The sequence below is a fragment of the Phyllostomus discolor genome, chromosome 1 (assembly GCF_004126475.2).
Source record: "Phyllostomus discolor isolate MPI-MPIP mPhyDis1 chromosome 1, mPhyDis1.pri.v3, whole genome shotgun sequence".
NCBI lineage: Eukaryota > Metazoa > Chordata > Mammalia > Chiroptera > Phyllostomidae > Phyllostomus > Phyllostomus discolor.
The window spans coordinates 85,653,666-85,672,204 of record NC_040903.2 but is presented as its reverse complement, the minus strand read 5'-3'; positions in this window follow the sequence as shown (position 1 = coordinate 85,672,204).

The following is an 18,539-nucleotide window of genomic DNA, read 5'->3' as shown; positions in this document are numbered from 1 at the left end:
CCGATTCTATGCATTGCTCCCCTCTGGTTCTGGTAACCATTCCCTCATGTTGGTCCTTTAATCTCAGGGATGATAATAGTGTTCTTTGTGATTTCCAGAGACCTCTTCCAAATATCTATAATATTTCTTTACTAAACACCCCTCAAATTACCCTTATTTGAGTATGCCCTCTGTTTCCTGCTTGGGACCCTTTCTGACTCACAGCTTTTTCACTGGGATTCTTCTAAAAGGTTTAAAGATCATATTCTGGAAGTATTATTTTTGGAATAATCAATTCTGAATATCTACTTATCAAATGTATACCTAAGAAGTGCACTAATAAGCAGAAGAATTCATTGGAATCTAAAAATTGCTTAAAGTAATTATAAAGGTGCCTGATGGGAGTATACCTTCTGTGTTCAATAATGATTGTTCAATAAAAAAATAGCATGATGGAACAACTGTTGTTTTAAAGTTGAAAAAATCTTAAAACTTTAAATGTCAACATTTTCCCATGTTCCAAGACTTCTGTCCACAGTATTCTAGCAAGAATAAAAATTTTGGAAGTCCTGACAGGTCTTACATTTTATGGATTAAAATAACCTTTTTCAGAACAATGTGAGGATCAATAAAATGATCCACTTATGTAATACAGATGTTAACTTGATTAGCTTTATATTATTGATTTCTAATTATGTTTATCTTGATTGAAGACTGTTAACAAGTTTCAAGAAGGAAATTATACATAAATATCTTTTTTAACTTGTACAGAATATACAGATTTGAAGAAAACAATCTTTGGCACAAATTTTTAATAAGAAAACTTACTCTGTGCCTCTTTATGAAAGAAATGAAGTTTATCCTACTATAGTGTAATCTCTCACATGAGCTTTTTGGAGCATTTGTGAATACCCTTTTGGACCTATTGAAGTGGATGTCTCTGTTATCACAAACTGGGATCATAATTTCAAGTTTTTATGAAACAGAGAAAATTCTGAGAAAATTATGTATTCTTCTCCAGAGAAATTTAGACATTTCAATGAAATGTTTGTTTTTGTAGATGTTCTTGGCCAAAGAAATTGTTCATGGGGCAGATGAAACAATCTATGCTGAAATGGCAAGTACTTGGTCTTCAGTGATTGACCTTAATCTAATGTGAGGAAAACATGTTCTCCTCTCCTCTAAAAAGTAAAGTGTTATTGTACAGAGAACAACATGGTAGTAAACACACTGTTGCAGAACGTATTTGAATGAGATTTCAGGAGGCATAGTGAAAACAAAAATACAAAATCAGTTTTGAAAGCTAAACTCCATTGGCCACACGGATGGCAGCCAATGCCCTCTATGTTTGGAAACAGCTGGCAGCACCAGGACATTATGTGTGCAGCTAATTTTGTGGCTAAACTTACACTTAGATATTGGTTAAAATAGAATGGGGAGTGGGAAGGTCACTCTTTAACTGTGCCCTCGTTGAAGTATATGTGGATTCAACGGAAGAAACTCATATTTTAAGGGCAATCACTTGTAAAACCACAGGAGTGCTACCCCAAACCTTGCTACTCAGAATTGGCCTCAGAAGCCTGGTTTTGAATAACACACTGGCAATTGGTAAATTGGGTTTCATGCTTCTGATCAAAACAGCATTCGTTTAAATAGTAAGAGATGAACTTGTTGAATAAATAGTCTCAGAAGAGTATTTTCTTTTCTGGGAATAGGTCCAATGATTACCCAAGATAGCCTCAACACTGTTTGTGCAAATATCCTTCAGACAATCATTGAGCAAAATTTCACTTACAAAATTCAGTAATCTAGAATTTTAGGTTACTCTTCCTCAGTAAAATATGTGAATTATAGAGGGAAATAATTCTTATAAAGAAGGAAATCTTAAGACTCAGAAGAATTGTGGGATTAAAGGTAAGTAACAGGCCAAAATATATGTATAGGTTAGTGCCTTGACACAGGAATACTACAACAGGAAGCCAAGGAAGACATTATACCCCCCAAGCTTTTAAAATTTTTGTAATGATAATTTGATCTCACAACTAGAAGGTAGTAATGTGGTGGCAACATTTAATGTAAAAATATGCTACTTACTTTGAAAGTAAAACATTGTATCAATAGCATTTCTTTTAAAATCATACTAATAACCACTAAAAACCTGGCTCACTTTTCTCAAAATTGTTTCCTAAAAGTCTTCAATAAGAAACATAATCTATTATTGGCATTGTGTCACATGATTATTCCTCAAAGTAGTATGAAACTGTCAGTATCTTGGCATAAATACTGAATTTTTAACTTTCTCTGTGAAATAGAAAATAGATAGCAGTATTTTACCCAACTCCAGATACATAACAAGTTGTCAAGAAATTTTATATTGTTAATTGGTAGATAATTTTTTGAATTTATACCAAATAAAATTTCAGGTTCTAAAATCTGTTTCTACAACATAATTCCTGAGTCTCTTGGGGAGACTGTTTTATACTCAGTGCTAATGAGAAAAAATGCATTATTTCCTCTGAATGAAAACATCAGGGGAGAGCATTGTAAAATCTTCATTAAAGCAAACCATTTAACTATATTAAAAATCCACTGAAAAAAATCAGTGTGTGAAGTTTCACCTCTTTATTTTTTTATTTGAATAGATATGAAGCCCAACTTCTTTCCTCCTTTGAGTGAGAGAAGCATTTAGAGCTGCTTTTCTGGAATATACTTCTCTGTGGCAGCTCAGGCCTAGATGAGTCACCTGCTTTCTGCCATGAAACATAGCTACCTTGAAGGAAAATTGGTGTTAATTTTCCTCATTTTATATTTTACTCACATTCTGAGAAAATGGAGTAAGTCTTCAGTTGAAAAACAGGACATCTTTTCTTCACAGCAAATACATATTAGAGGTAGAAGGCACATAATTCAAAACAAAAATGAAGGAAGGAATTTAAATGTGTACAGCTTAGGGTTTCTTCCCCACCCCCCAGGTTGGCTGGCTCTTGTTTTCCTCGAAGGCATTATCAGATAAAATTCTTTCTGAAATCTGTAGATGTGAGGATTTGAACTGAGAGGTCAAGTTTAGTATTTCCTTTCCTTTTTCATATCTGTTTTCTTACCTCTCGCTGCTTCAGAAAGTAATGGAAACACCCAAGAAACAAACACTAAAATTACAATTCTATCCTTAAATGGATGTTTTTTTACTTTGAAGTTTAGAACTTCTATTTCTTTCATATGGAACTGAATGTTGAAGCCAAAATTCTTTCTCTTGCTTTATATCTTTCTGATACAAATTACAGATTCTCAGCCACTCCCTGTAATTTCATCATTTTTCATAAATTTTGGCATAATTCAAGCATTTTTAGAACACACAGAATTAAATGTTTCAAGTTCTATATATACCTAGATAGAATTAAATTGTCTTTTTGAATACACTACCCAGAAAATTCTGATGCATCTAGCATCTGAAAACCACTGCCATAAAGGGCACTCCCTCCATATTATAAGACTAAAAATTAGATTTCATTTAGTTTTTGATGACCTAATCTGCCACACATGTGCGCACGCGTGTGCACACACACACACACACACACACACATGCACCAGGCTGATTATTTGGAAATAATAATTCATTGTATTTGATGGATATGTAGTTAGGTAACATGCTAAGCTGTTGTAAAAAAGAGCTACCAAAATACTCATACAATGCTTTAGATAATACAGAGTTTATTTATTTCTCATGTGTGGTACAAGGTAGGTATATGGCTCCAATCCAGGAGATTATTTAAGGATTCAAGTTACCTCTACCTTGTTGTTCTGTCTCCTCTAAAGTGTTAGCCTCATCGGTATGGCCCACAGTCAGCACTGGCTCATAGCATCATGTCCACAACCCCACCCACAGTAGGGGAAAGAGGTAAAGTGAAGGGCAATAAAATTCCTTCAAAATGTGATCAACGGTTGTATACTTTACTTTTACCCACTGGCTAAAATTTTAAAAATGACATAAAGCAGCTCAGCTTATACAGTATATCAGAACACAGCCAGAATACTTCTAACATCATTAGAAAATTCCCAACAGTTCTTTTTAATCTCAATTAATATGTGTACATGTTACACAATGCTAATAAATGATTTTTAATCTTAACATAGACAGTTATAGCAATTGGTGGGCCTATTTTCTTCCATCTTTTCATTAAAAAATACTTAATATATTCCTGTCTTGGAAAAGAAAAAGTAATTCTACCAACTGTCTTCTCAAATTTTCAATCCACAGCTAGACAATGAGCCAGAAATTTAGTCATTTCTTTGAAATGTTCACTGGCTCGGCAAATGTATAAATATACACATGGATAAAATTTGCAAAGTAAAGGGGACTCTAACTTTGTTTAGACATTAAAAAAGAGTAAATAAAATGATGTGTATACAATATTCACCTCCCTGTTCCCGGGGATGACCCCTAACCACAGTTACATTCGGTCTCACTACAAACACTGGGTAGAAGTCACCTGACTGACTCTTCCTTATTACATCTTGGGAATGAAATGGGAGAGGTTTCAGTGATGTTCAAGAAGAGATACTCAATCAAAACTTGATCTTCAAAATTCTCAAATCTGACCATATCTCCCCCTGATTAAATGCATTTCCTGACTTCCCATTGCTCTTGGGTTGAAGACTCTCAACTGGGAAGGAAATAAACTCAACATAAATAAGATCACCCCTCTCAAATAAATACAGGAGCAAAATGGAGGGAGTATTGACTCACATAATGAAATATTTCCAAGACTGATTATCTGTAGGTTCAGCTACATGAAGTGGTTCAAACCCTATCACCAAGACTGAATCTTACTCTCTATAATGGCTCTACTCTCATGTCACCTATTTCAGTTTATTGTCAGGTGGGCGCTTCATCTATGATAGGTGCTAGAAACTCCAGGCCTCTATTCTATATTTGCAGCAATCCCGACAGAAATAAAATGCCTCTTCCTCAGTCCCAGAACTACCTCATTGCTTTTGATTTAACTAGCCATAACATGGACATGTAGCTGAGGATGTCCAGAATCAATAGCTAAAACTAGGGGATGGCCATGTCCCAATTGTTCAGGTCTGTGTGGATGCCAACCTTCTGAAGCTGAAAGTGAAATCAGATTTACTTAATCACCTCTAATAAAAGTGGGGTGTGGTGGGGGGAGAAGAGAGGAGTTCCACTTAGAAAATCAGGGAGTGAACCCAGGAAAAATGGACTCTGGGTAGGTCAAAACACACACGTTTATTACAGTTCACTGTTTGCCTGCACAACATCCACATATCTTTTTTTATACCTAAAAATTCAAAATTCCCCAGGTTACATTAAACAATACCATCATATGGAATCAAAAACATATGTGCCAGCACCACTCAAGTTTTATCCAGTTACTGCATCTACTGTGAGTTCAGACTCACTTGTCAGAACAAGTTTGTTCAGAACACTTGTTAATGTGCCTTCCTCATGGTTCAGAAGTTGACTGAAAAAAAAATGATACGTTTAACTGTTCCCAAGAAGCATAATATATACATTTATGAGGAGGGAAAAAAATAACTACCATAAAAACTTCTACTTAAAAAGGGGAAATGGGAAGCGGGTGATATGCAATATACTATCTGCATAGACATTATCCTGCTGAACAGGAGCAGAGGGGTACCTTGTCTTGGCTTCAGAGTGAAGTTCTTGGGAAGCCCTTCTGTCTGCTCTTCCAAGAGTCTTCTGGAATGATTTCCCTTGTAGTTTGTCCTGTAGGACCCCAGCTTAGAAAGGCCCTGGGGAGTATTTACTTTTAATTATCATACCCCACTAATAGTGCTGTTTCGGTTAGTGTGGCTTTAGGATCCTGACTGAGGATTGCCTTGGGGGTTGAGCAATCACAGCCCTGAGGTTATGGGTATTTGAGTCTCTCTGGAAACCCAAGTTCCTTAAAAGCTTAGTAAACTCTACAATCTATTTGTTTCCAGTAAACTCAGTGAGTTAGCAACAAAAACCAGAGTTAGTGTTGATGCCTAATCCTTGAGTCTAGATGCCAGAGGGGTTTTGACCTTGGTGTTCTGTCAACAGGGATGAGTAGTGCACCTGATTTCAATCTTATTTTCCAATTCCATTCTACCCTCCCCATGTTTGCTAGCACAGAATTTAGATTGGAGCAGAGGCCTGAGTTTTCAAACTCCAAAGAGGCAAAATGCTTCTGACTCTCAGCTGTTTGGAATGTCTAGATAAGGGTTATTCTGAGTATTTTCACTGCTTTTGACAAACCAGCTTCAACTACAGCTTGTCTCTTTCATGAAGTTCTTCATCAAACCTCACAAGAAGGAACCGACACATTGCCAATTTGTTTTCCCAAATGTATCCTCTAATGTCCTGTGTCAGTAGGCCCATGCTCTGGCCGGAGATACCACAAATAGCAAGTTAACCAAATGATGTGTAACTTTCTCAGCTAAAAAAAGAGGGGTCCTCATTGCCTCTTTCCTACCTATATTCAACTAATTCCACAGTTTAGTGTCTGTACTGTCCATACTTGTACCGTATTTTTAAAAAAGTAATCCAAAGCCCTTCCAGATGTAAATGGCTAAGATACATCTCAAACAGGCTTGCCTTGATAAGAGGAATTTACTGGTTCACAAAACTGAAAAGTTATGGAACAGATGAGTTCAATGATGTCAACTGGACTCCCTCTTCATTTGTCCACTTCTCTTCTCTTCATGCTGGCTATACTGCAGGAGAAACATTTCCTTTGAAAAAAGTGAGCTTTTCCCGTGTGGTTCCCAAAGGTTTAGGTTTACACCCCATAGTACCCACAATCCCAGTAGAAAGAAAATACTTTTCCCTAGCATCACCTGCAAAAGACCGAAAGTTGGTCTTATTGGTTCTGATTGGCCTGACTTGGGCTGTATGTTTCTGCTTAATTATTCCTATATTGAGAGGCAGAGGTTATTCTCTGACTGGACAAGATTTAACATGTGTCCTCCCATAAGCTGAAGGTAGACTAGACAGATCTCTCTGAGCCTCCCCAAGGATAAACCATTTTGTTACTACCTGACAAAAGGGAAAATGAATTCTGAGCAAGTGAAATCAATAGACAATGACAAAAAGTGATGCCACACTTAATGTGACCTAGAAGGCCCTGTATGTTCTGGCCCCTGCTCACCTCACCAGCCTCATCTGATGTCATCCTCCAGCCACACGGGCCTTGTGCCACTTCTCTCTCTGCTTCTGGACCTTCCCTTTGCTGCATTGCCCTCTGCCTGAAACAAGACTGCTCCTCATGCCCCAGGAGATCGATTCATTTCTACTCATTTTCCAAAGGCTTTTCATAAAAAAGGCTTAAGTTGACTTCTAAACTGAGTTTTATCTTTCCTTTTATCGTCTTCCATCCCCAGTCTCCAAACTCCTCCTTTCTAGTGCTTGCCATAATTGGAATTGAGTACTTAATTATGTGATTACTTTTAGCTCTATCTTAATAAAAAAATCCATCTGTAAATTTAAAAATAGCATTTATTAAATGAAGAAATGAACAGCTTGAACAAATGGGCAAGCCATAGGAATATGTGGAGCTGAAGGTATTTTTTTCTCCTCCAATTAATCTTTGTGTTTCTGGATCTGGTTTTCCTCCAACACTCTCTCCTTTTACACCAGTTTTTCCCTATGTTGCATTTATTGTTATCTTAAAGAGAAGATATTTTAGTTGCATAATACCATGTGACTATGAGGAAAATGTGGAATAAAATTAATTTTATGTTTTTATTATTTTTTCAATAAATTTTTCTGTTTAAGCCACTCAGTCTGTGGTATTACTTTATTTTAGTTTTTTAAGTTTTTATAGAAAGGGGAAGGGAGGGAACAAGAGAGGGAGAGAAATGTCCATCAGTTGCCTCTTGCATGCCCCCATTTGGAGACCTGGCCTGCAACGCAGGTATACGTCTTGACTAAGAATCAAACCGGCAACTTTTCAGTTCACAGACCAGCACTCAATCCACTGAGCTACACCAGCCAGGGTAGAGTAGAATTAATTTTAAATTAGGTGTTTCTGAAAGATACATCATGTTGCTCAATGCACAGTGTTCATACTCTGAAATGGACAAACCAGAGTTCTAGTGTTAGTTTAGCCAGTTACTGGCTCTTTGTAGAAATTTATTCTCTCTGAGCCTTTCCTGATCTGTAAATTGAAAATCATAATATCTAACTTACAGGATTCTTGTAAGAATATAAAAATAATCTGTACTTTGTGTCCAGCACTCAGGAAGCAATCAATAGTTGGTGTGTATTCTTACATCTATTCTTGGTTCACAGAGCTGCCACTGGAGTAAGAAGCATGGATTAGAAACTATAGCCATCACTGCACAGCACCCAGATGGAGAGCCTCTTCCACCATAGAAAACCCTTATTTTATTTATCACTTGTGGTGTTTTATAATACACCCTTGTGTTATAAAGGAAGCTCTGACTTCTAGAATTGTATATTATATTACAGACATTACCTCAGCCTCGTCCAAACCATCAACTTTTAATTCATAATACATTTCACAGACTCCATTTTTCTCTCCCCAGAGCAATGATAAAACTTGTGAAGAAAGTCCACAGGGCCCACTAGAGAGAGAAAGATGGAGGAAGGGACACAATGAAATGACTTCTTTTAGCCTGTGTCACTCACTATGAACTGTACCCTACCCGAGCCATAAAAAGTGGAAAAATACATTTACATTGAACAATTGGCCACGCTCCTTTATAAGTCCTATCTTCTATGCCAGCTTGTCAGCAGAGTAATCTTTTAAAAGATCCCACCTTTCAGGGACCTTGTTCCATAAAATTTCTTCTGTTTTCTGTGTCTTTAGCCACCCATCTCAATTTGCAGTCTCCCATTAGTAAACAAGCTCAAGTATCTCCCGTCTTAAAAAATTATGTCCACCATTCCACATCCCGCTGTAGCTACTTTGTTTTCTTCTTCATCCTCTCTTTAGCTAACCTTCTTTAAATACTCCTCTGCAATCCCTGTTTCCACACCCCCATTCCCTGTTTATCCTTCAGCCTCAAGTGATCCGGCCTGTCACCACTCCTCTTGTACTGAAGCTCGCTTTGCCAAGGATCGTGGTGAATGCACCACTGGAAGGGAGATCCAAGGGACACTTCTCACTACATGTCTCCAGGGACACCTCCATAGTATGTGGTCCTACTGACCAGGTCAGACCTCCTTCATGAAGCTCGTCCTCAGTGGCCTCCCACGGCACCACACACCTCAAGCTTCCTCCTTTGGGGGCTGCTCTGCTAGTTCTCAGACCTCAAGGGTGGTATTCCTCTGTCTCTCTCCTGGGGCTCCATTTTTCTCCTCACTCAGGGCTCAGAGCCCAGGGTGATCTTTCCCAGCTGCCATCTTGATGCAGATGATTCACACTTTCATAATCCATTCTAAATCTCTTTTCTAGGTTTTAAGCTCAGATATCCAGCTGCTTGCTGCTCACCTCCACATGGATCACCCTCTGGTGCCTCCAACTAAACTTTCTCATTACTGATTCTTTTTTTTCTCCCACAACTCCCAAATCATATTTCCAGGGCTTCTTCTTTTGCTGTTATTTCCATCTCCAGTGAAAGTCACCATCAACCGTCTCTTTGGTCAAGCCACAAACTTGGGTGGCATCCCAAAGCCCTATGCCTGCCCCACTCTTGCTTCAAAGTAAAGACTATGCCCCACTTCCACCTCTGTGAATTTGTCGACCTTTCCATCCTCTTCTTCCTGTGGCTTCGTCACTAACCCAGACACTCCAGTTTTTTTCTTAAGCAACTTGCCCCATCTCCTCACTGGTGTCCCAGCCTCTGCCATTGTGTTCTCTCAATCCATTTTCATTATTACAACTACAGAGATATTTCCGAAGTCCAAATCTGATCATTTCCTTCTCATTCAAAACCCATTATAATGTCCTATTGCATTTAAGTAACAATGCAAACTTTTCACCATGATTTACACTTACTCTCAAGGTCTGAATGCTGCATCCTGCTGCAGCCTGAGTGTTCACACTCTTGTTCTTGGCATTTTCATTCTTGGACAGTCACACATTTTATTTTTATACTATTGTATTTTATTGATTATACTATTATAATTGTGCCATTTTTTCCCTCCCATTTATCCCCTTCTGCCCTGCACCTTCCCTCCCACCCGCATTCCTCCCCTTAGTTCATGTCCATGGGTCCTACATATAAGTTCTTTGGCTTCTCCATTTCCTGTACTATTTTTAAGCTTCCCCTGTCTGCTTTGTATTTACCATTAATGATTCTTATTCCCAGTACCTTTTCCTCTATCCTCCCCCGACTCCCTCCCCACTGATAACACTCTATGTGATCTCCATTTCCTTGATTCTGTTCCTGTTCTACTTGTTTGCTTAGTTTGTTTTTGGTTTTTTAGGTTAAGTTGTTAATAGTTGTGAGTTTATTGCCATTTTATTGTCCCTAGTTTTGATCTTCTTTTTCTTAGATAAGTTCCTTTAACATTTCATATAACAAGGGCTTGGTGATGGTGAACTCCTTTAACTTGACCTTATCTAGGAAGCACTTTATCTGCCCTTCCATTCTAAATGATAGCTTTGCTGGATAGAGCAATCTTGGATGTAGGCCCTTGCCTTTCATGACTTTGAATAATTTTTTCCAGCCCCTTCTTGCCTGGATGGTTTCTTTTGAGAAATCAGCTGGTAGTCCTATGGGAACACCTTTGTAAGTAACTGTCTCCTTTTCTCTTGCTGCTTTTAAGATTCTTTCTCTATCTTTAATCTTGGGTAATGTAATTATGGGGTGTCTTGGTGTGTTCCTCTTTGGATCCAATTTCTTTGGGACTTTCTGAGCTTCCTGGACTTCCTAGAAGCCTATTTCCTTTGCCAGATTAGGGAAGTTCTCCTTCATTATTTTTTCAAATAAGTTTTTAGTTTCTTGCTCTTCCTTTTCTCCTTCTGGCTCCCCCATGATTTGGATGTTAGAACATTTAAAGTTGTCCTGGAGGTTCCTAAGCCTCTCCTCGTTTTTTTGAATTCTTGTTTCTTCATTCTGTTCCAGTTGAATGTTTATTTCTTCCTTCTGTTCTAAATCATTGATTTGATTCCTGATTTCCCTCCCTTCACTGTTGCTTCCTTGTATATTTTTCTTTATATCACTTTGCATAGCCTTCACATCTTCCTCTTTTGCATCCATACTCAATCATTTCTGTGAGCATTCTGATCATCAGTGTTTTGAACTCTGCATCTGATAGATTAGCTATCTCTTCATTGCCTAGTTCTTTTTCTGCAGTTTTGATCTCTTCTTTCATTTGGACCATATTTCTTTGTCTCTGTGCACCTGTAAGGTTCTAAGGGGCAGAGCCTTAAGTATTCACCAGGGTAGGGGAACCCACTCTGTTGCATTGTGGCACTGTATGTGGGGGAGGGGTCAAAAAGCGAAAAACAATACTTATTTGGCTCTCCCCTTTCAGTCACTTCCCCCACTATCTACAAGCAAATTGGGCCCTTCTGGTGCTGATTCCCAGGTGGGTGGGTTTCTGTATATTCTAGGATCCTGTGGGTCTCTCCAATGAACTCACCTGTGAGGAGGGGTGTTTCTCCCACTGCTGCAACCCCCACAGGTTTTTTCAGTCAGAGGTTTTGAGGCTTTAGTTTCCCATATCAGAACCCTGGGTTGTGCAGTCTATCTCACAACCCATTTTTTCCTCCTGGCTTATCCGCACACAAATGTGGGACACCCCCATCCACCAGCCTGCAGTTCACCCACCTAGTCTGCTGCCTTGCAGTGAGGCCTCTCTGCCCGTCCAGCTGCCCATCTCTGCCCCTCCTACTGGTCTAGATGAATGTTTCTTCTTTACTCCTTGGTTGTCAGACTTCCAATCAGTTTGATTTTCTGGTGGTCCTTGTTGTTTTTTTTTCTTTTTAAATTGGTTTCTGTCCTTCTTTTGGTTGTGTGAGGATGCACAGCATATCTACCTATGCTTCCATCTTGGCTGGAAGTTCCCTCTTGATTTTTTATCCAACTCATTTGGAATGTCTTTTATTTCTTCAAGCATCCCATGCACTGTAGTGCCCTAGTCTTCATGTACTCTTTTATCTTCACCAAGTATGCTTCAACTTTCTACTTGGCCTGAATGCTCCTTATTCATCCTTTATATTGCAGCGTAACTGTTACTTTCACGAGAAGTTTTCTCCAAAGCTGCAAGTATGAGCTCAGTACCCTTACTATTGCATGTGACATACTTTTCTTCACGTATCCTACAATTATTTATAATTGCCCAATTGTGTGTCTATTTCCTACCCGACTATAAGCTCTGTGAAGGCAGGTGATACATCTTGTTCACTACTATATCACTTAATAAGAGAATAAATCAGTTTATTGAAGCGACAATAAAGCAATGATCCATCATAAGTTTAATGTTAACATAGCATAAGGATGAGAAAGCAGAGCACAGGAACTGCCACCACTGATGTGAAACAAGAATAAACAGACATGCATTATTTTAACTCTCTGAGGGATGTTCTATGACAGATTTCCATCTGGCCCTGATCCCCCTGTGTTCTGAGGATTTCCTCAGCAGACCATCATGGTGACACAGGCTGACTTGGTTTGTTTTTGGTTATGCAGTGATTCAAATGTCTTTCAAGAATGTGAGCACTGAATCATAAAGGACACATTCGTGTTTCACAGGCACTACCATAAAGTATTATAAATTAGAAATTCAGACTTGAACAACCATTTATGCAATGGAAAGTAAGACTGACAATTTTTTAAAGTTATAGTTCTTTGAAAACATTTCTGAGAAGGTGTTGTGACTAAGTTTTCATTTATCTCAGATCCTTTGGTTAGCTTCTTGTGAACCTCTGAATTTATAGTACAGCCTTTTTAGAAACAAAGCAATTCAAAAAGTCCCAATTAAAGGGTGGGGCCTACTATTCTTTCTCTTGTCACCTACATTATGCTTTTGAATTTTATGCATTACTATCAATATCCACACCCCCCACATAGGCTGATGCATGAAGCCTCTAAAAGTCTAAAAGTAAAAATGCAAGCTACAAAGTAAAACAATTATCATCACCAAGAACTAACAACTATATGATAAATTTATTCTATTTAGCTTTCTTTCTAAAGATATATGATAAAGTGTTATTGCTTGACAAGCAGCCTTGTTGGAAAGCATTGTTATTTGCTAAAACTGTGTGAAACTTGTCTTTTCTTTTTTAAAAGATTTTATTTATTTATTTATTTCTAGAGAGGGAAGGGAGGGAGAAAGAGAGAGAGAGAGAAACATCAATGTGCGGTTGCTGGGGGTCATGGCCTGCATGTGCCCTTAAATTTGTCTTTTCGTTGAAGTAGTTTAGGGAAAAATATTTTACTTATTCCACATTTATGCATAGTTTCATTCTAAGTTTTGGTTTCATTAGAAAATTTGTGAGTGTGGAAATCTGACTTAAATCTCTCAAACCTCACTCTCTCCAGCCCTACTCAATAAAATAAAAATTATTTCAATTAACTAGATATTTTTAAAAATTATTTCCTGTCAAAATTCAAGTCTCTGTCTTCTTGTCCAATGATTTTGCTTCTTTAAATACACACACATGCACGTGCGCACACACACACACACACCTTTTTCTATGACTTGAGAGGAGAGAAATCAAGAAAAAAGTATTTTATTGCAGGACTCTGAGTAACTCGTCATTCTTTCCCTAAGAATTTTTTAGGGAATAGATTAATTTTCACTTCACATTTGGAGTGAACAGAATTCCTACCACAGTGGATGAATGGCCTTAAACAATAAAAAAAGAATATCTTAAACACACTTTTCCTAAATGTTTCTGTTACCGCAGCATTCTCCTCTATGTGAGCACAGGCAAGAAGTGAAAATGTGATCAGCGAAAGATACAACGTCACAAGTTGATCAGAGCTTCTTTTCTGCCTCCAGGAAGGAATTGAAGTTGGTTTATTTGTTTCCCTTTAGTTTCAGTCTGTGGAAAGAATATTGAGGAAGGCTTAAATCTGAGAATGGATCACCTGCTGTGTGACCCTGGGCAAGTTACTTAATCTCTCTGACATGTTCCCTCATGTGTTAAACACATGTCCTCTCATGTTTAAAAATAAAAATACGTTGGGTCATAACTGCCTTACTATTTTCAAGATTATTGTATATACTAAATAAGATAATGTGTATTAAAGTTATTTTTGGCAAGTTTTCAGTAGCAGAGTCTAGACTACAATTCTGGACTGTGTTATTTATTTGTATTAGACTGAGGTTCTCTTTCTAAATTTTTGAATATCTGTTTTTACTTTTAACAGTAGTCCTCATCCATCAAAATTATGACTTTATCCTTTCCTGGGTTTTAAATTTAGAGAGAGACTCTTTTAGTTCTTGTTCAGTAGAAAACAGTGGCTATTGATGCTTTATGATTCAAGGAGATTCTGGAAAGTTTCCTTCATTAAAATATATTAGTATCATCACTAGGATCACACCCACCTGACAACCCACCCCTCCCCCACCATGCTAAGCTAAACACACCATTTGCCAATATTTCTTCCTTCCGTACCTCTCCCTAGCCAGTCTAACTAAGATCAAGAGATCATAAGATTTCAAAGCAATAAAAGTTGGTGGTCCTCAACAAAATACTCCCTTAGGATATGATTTGGATATTCTGATTTAATATGTGCAAGTATTTATATATTTCTTTTTACCTTCTATTCCAACCTTTCCTCCAGAAACCTCTATTTTATGGTCATTGCTTAGATATAATTTATTCTCTTGAGGATAAAATTCTTTGTGAAATGAAGAATAATTGTTTGGCGATCACATATGTTCAATGTAGAGGCACCCCCAATTACTGACAGATCAAGGAGGTTTTCTGGCAAATAGTAATAATATTGTGCTCTTTAAGATATAAAATAAAACAAGTTAAACAGAGGTTGGTAGTGCCAAGCTTTGCAGGAAACTACTTGGCCTCTCGTGCTCCCACAGACTCTGGGTTGGCACTGAGTCAGGTCCTTTAGTTCTTCTCACAAACATCTAGACAGAATGTAAACATACTTTAAAATAAGTGAAGAACTCTGGAGGGCAAATAATAACTACCCTATGACCTTATAAATTTTTGTTTCTTTTCCATACAGACTATCTATAAGAAATGAATTGATTTAACTTGTGGGGGGTCTAAAATTAGTTTCTTCTGTATAGCTCTTGCATTAATATTTAACATGATGCTATAAATATACTCACATGCCATTGCATGATCATCATTTGGGGTGGGGGTCAGGGACAATAACAGAACCAATTTGTCTAATTGTCTAAAGAATGGTTTTAACAATTTTAGAAAAATGTGACAAAACTCAACTGATAGAACTTTCCCTTGGGAACAAAAATCCCAAAATATTCTTCACAAATTGAACTTGTGCAACTTCTAATACTTCCTTCTCCCCCAGTGCATTGGGGTATCAATCCTGTCACTTATGTTGCCCCTAATCTTTCCTTTCACCACTGTTAATCTGGTAATTCTTTGTCAGTTAATTATCCCTTCTCCAAAATATTTTTTACCCATCACAAAATAACTTAAATGGATTTAATTGACCTGAAAGACAGAAAGGGAGTCACAGACAGCTCTGCCAGATCTCTGTAAAGGTGTGAGGCTCCCCCAGACCACAAGGATACACATTTGCCCCATGAATGATAGCTTTGTGTGCTCTTAAGTATAAAAATTATTTGTTTTCATTGTATTTGTACACATTAAGCTATACCAATGATTTTTAAGCAGATTTTTACATCTGATTGGCCCTGAATCTTTTGAAAAATATTGTGACTCCTGCCCCATCCCAGAGCTCATTAATCCGAGTCTCCAAGAGGCTGGAAGGAGCAGAGGAGTGGAATCTAGCTGTGTACAAGTTTCAAAAGCTCCACAGGTGTTTCTGATTTGTTTTTCCAATGGAAAGATTACCTGCTATCCCATTCTGAGGATTTTATCCCCTAAGATCCATGTGCTATTAACGCTTTCAGTAGGTGGCGCTCATTCCACCTGCCAGTTTCCTCCTTTGGCAGGAATGAACCCTAAGTCATTGGAGGAAGTCCTGAGCAGATCAAGGGTGTTCCCTTTCACCACACCCACACTGAAAACAGATGGCAGAACTTATCTTCATAAACAGTATGTTAGTGGGGTAGAGCAGTGGGGGCAGGGGTGGGCAGAGGAGTGCTATCCCTTGTTTATTACGCGACTATAATCATTGTTCCCAATAGTTACTGCATGCCAGCCTTTTACCATAATATGGAAAACAAAACAAAAAATATGGGTAGAAAGCAGGCGATAAGAAAAACCAAATAGATATTTAGACAGAAGACGGTTGTTTTGTTTTTGTTTTATATGAGGAAGAGTTGGGGAACACTGACATTATTGCTTTAAAAATAATAGTAATGTGTGCACAACTTATCATGGCCTCCACAGAGATAAAGATATCTGCTAAAAGAGGGAGATAGCACAGTGTAGCTTGCAAAGGACGGGAGCTTTAAAGTCAGACAAACCTAGATTTAGTCCTTGGTTCAAACTCTTTATTTCCAACCAAGTTACTCAACCCTTAATTTTCACCAAGATATTACCTACCTGATTTAGGTGTAAAAAGCACTACATTCAAGGAAAAAACATGTAAAACAATTATCCCAATGCTTTGGAGCACAGCCAGTATTTAATGACTAGTATTAGATTAGCTCGAGTACTAAGAATAAGGAAATGTAAAAGCTGAGTTGTTGGGTGTGTTTTTTTTAGGTTGTTTTTGTAACAAAGAATAATAGATAATTATTCTGAGTTTTTAAGGAAAGATTCCTATATCTGTCTGTACTAACAATAGAAAAATTTAGAGGAAGATGAGCAGGAAAAAACATGAGGATAGTTCTGTTATAATGAAAAGGCCTGATCTTGAACTTACAGAACTTGGGTCTGAGAAGTGTGCCTCCATTCACAGGCCACATGACCTTGAGAAGGTCATTGAATCTCACTTTCCATATTTACAACATGGGAATTAAATGCCATCTTGAAAATTCATATGATATTGAATATTAAACATATACTGTACACTTTACCATGAAAACATAATAGTGTACAAAAATGTTTTAAAAACTGTAAAACCCTAAATAAATATAAAATGGCACTGAGGTAACCACTAATAGTTAAAACTTATTCTTTATTGAAGTTCATCATTAAAGTTGAAAAATTATTCTCTCAAAAGAAAGTGGGATATTAAGTGAGTTACCAAATTTGGATGAGAATAAGAAGAGTAGTTATTGGATTGTGAAGTCAGAATTTGTGAGAAGAAAAAAGATTGATAATAGCAACATGTTTACAATATTCCTGGAGGCATTTCCATGTCATTTGTCCCTTAAATGATCCTAATATTCTTTCTATAATGCTTTTGGCAATATTTTTAACAGGATTAAACATTTGATCCTCACCTGATATTGTATTTTGTCCCTATTAAATCAGTAAACATAATTGATAGTGGCAGATTTAAATAAGTTAGGATTACATCATTTGTATCTATTTCTTCTTTTTTAAGATTGTATTTATTCATTTTTAGACAGAGGGGAAAGGAGGGAGAGACAGAAAAACATCAATGTGTAGTTGCCTCTCATGTGCCCCCTACTGGGAACCTGGCCCGAAAGCCAGGCATGTACCCTGACTGGGAATTGAACCAGTGACCCTTTGGTTTGCAGGCCAGTGCTCAATACACTGAACCACATCAGCCAGAGCTGTATCTATTTCTTTAAAATTTCCAAATTATAGAATGAGAAATTTAACAATATGGAAAAAAATCATAGAAAAAGTAAGTAGAAATCATATTAATAAAAGAGAATCTATTAAGACCGTCATCATATTATGACTCTTGGCTTTAGATAACAATGGTTTTATTAATACTAATTTATATCAATAGGTTAAAATTTTACATCTAAATGTTTCACCAGAGATTTTTTTTAAAAATTAGCATTCTACCTATGTTAAATATGTACTTTTGTATGGCATGCAGTAATGTCACTGGACAAAAGGAAACAAGAGAGCCCCTTTGCAGAAATGACTGCTGTGCTGTTTGAAGGTCAATGGTTTTTTAAGCATGCAGAGAATCTTCATCATGTCATACTTCAGAAATATGTTTTCATAAATGGGAAACAACAGGCAATGACTTAATGCTTTTGTTAAACCACTATAATTCTTTCAAAGCAGTATGTATAACAACTATTTCTCTTTGTTAAAGAGGAAAATCAGCTCCTTAAAGAAATTTTCCTATTCTGCAAGTGGGGAGGAATTAAGAGTCACCTCATATTGTTTGTTTTTGTTAGTATAAGAAATTTGCATTGTCAAGCAAGCTGCTGTTGTCAGCTCTTGAATGGACAGAGCAGACAGGAAGCTGCCTCCACCCTAAGAGGCTGGGAGACTGAGCAACTGAGCTAGACAGCAGATGCCCAGGCCAATCAAGGCAATTTTCTAGCACATACTAGCAGGTCCTGGAACTTGTTTCTTTTTTCTTCATTAAAGAAGCAATGATTTCTCTGTCTGGAAGCAGTGCTGCTATTTCTAGTC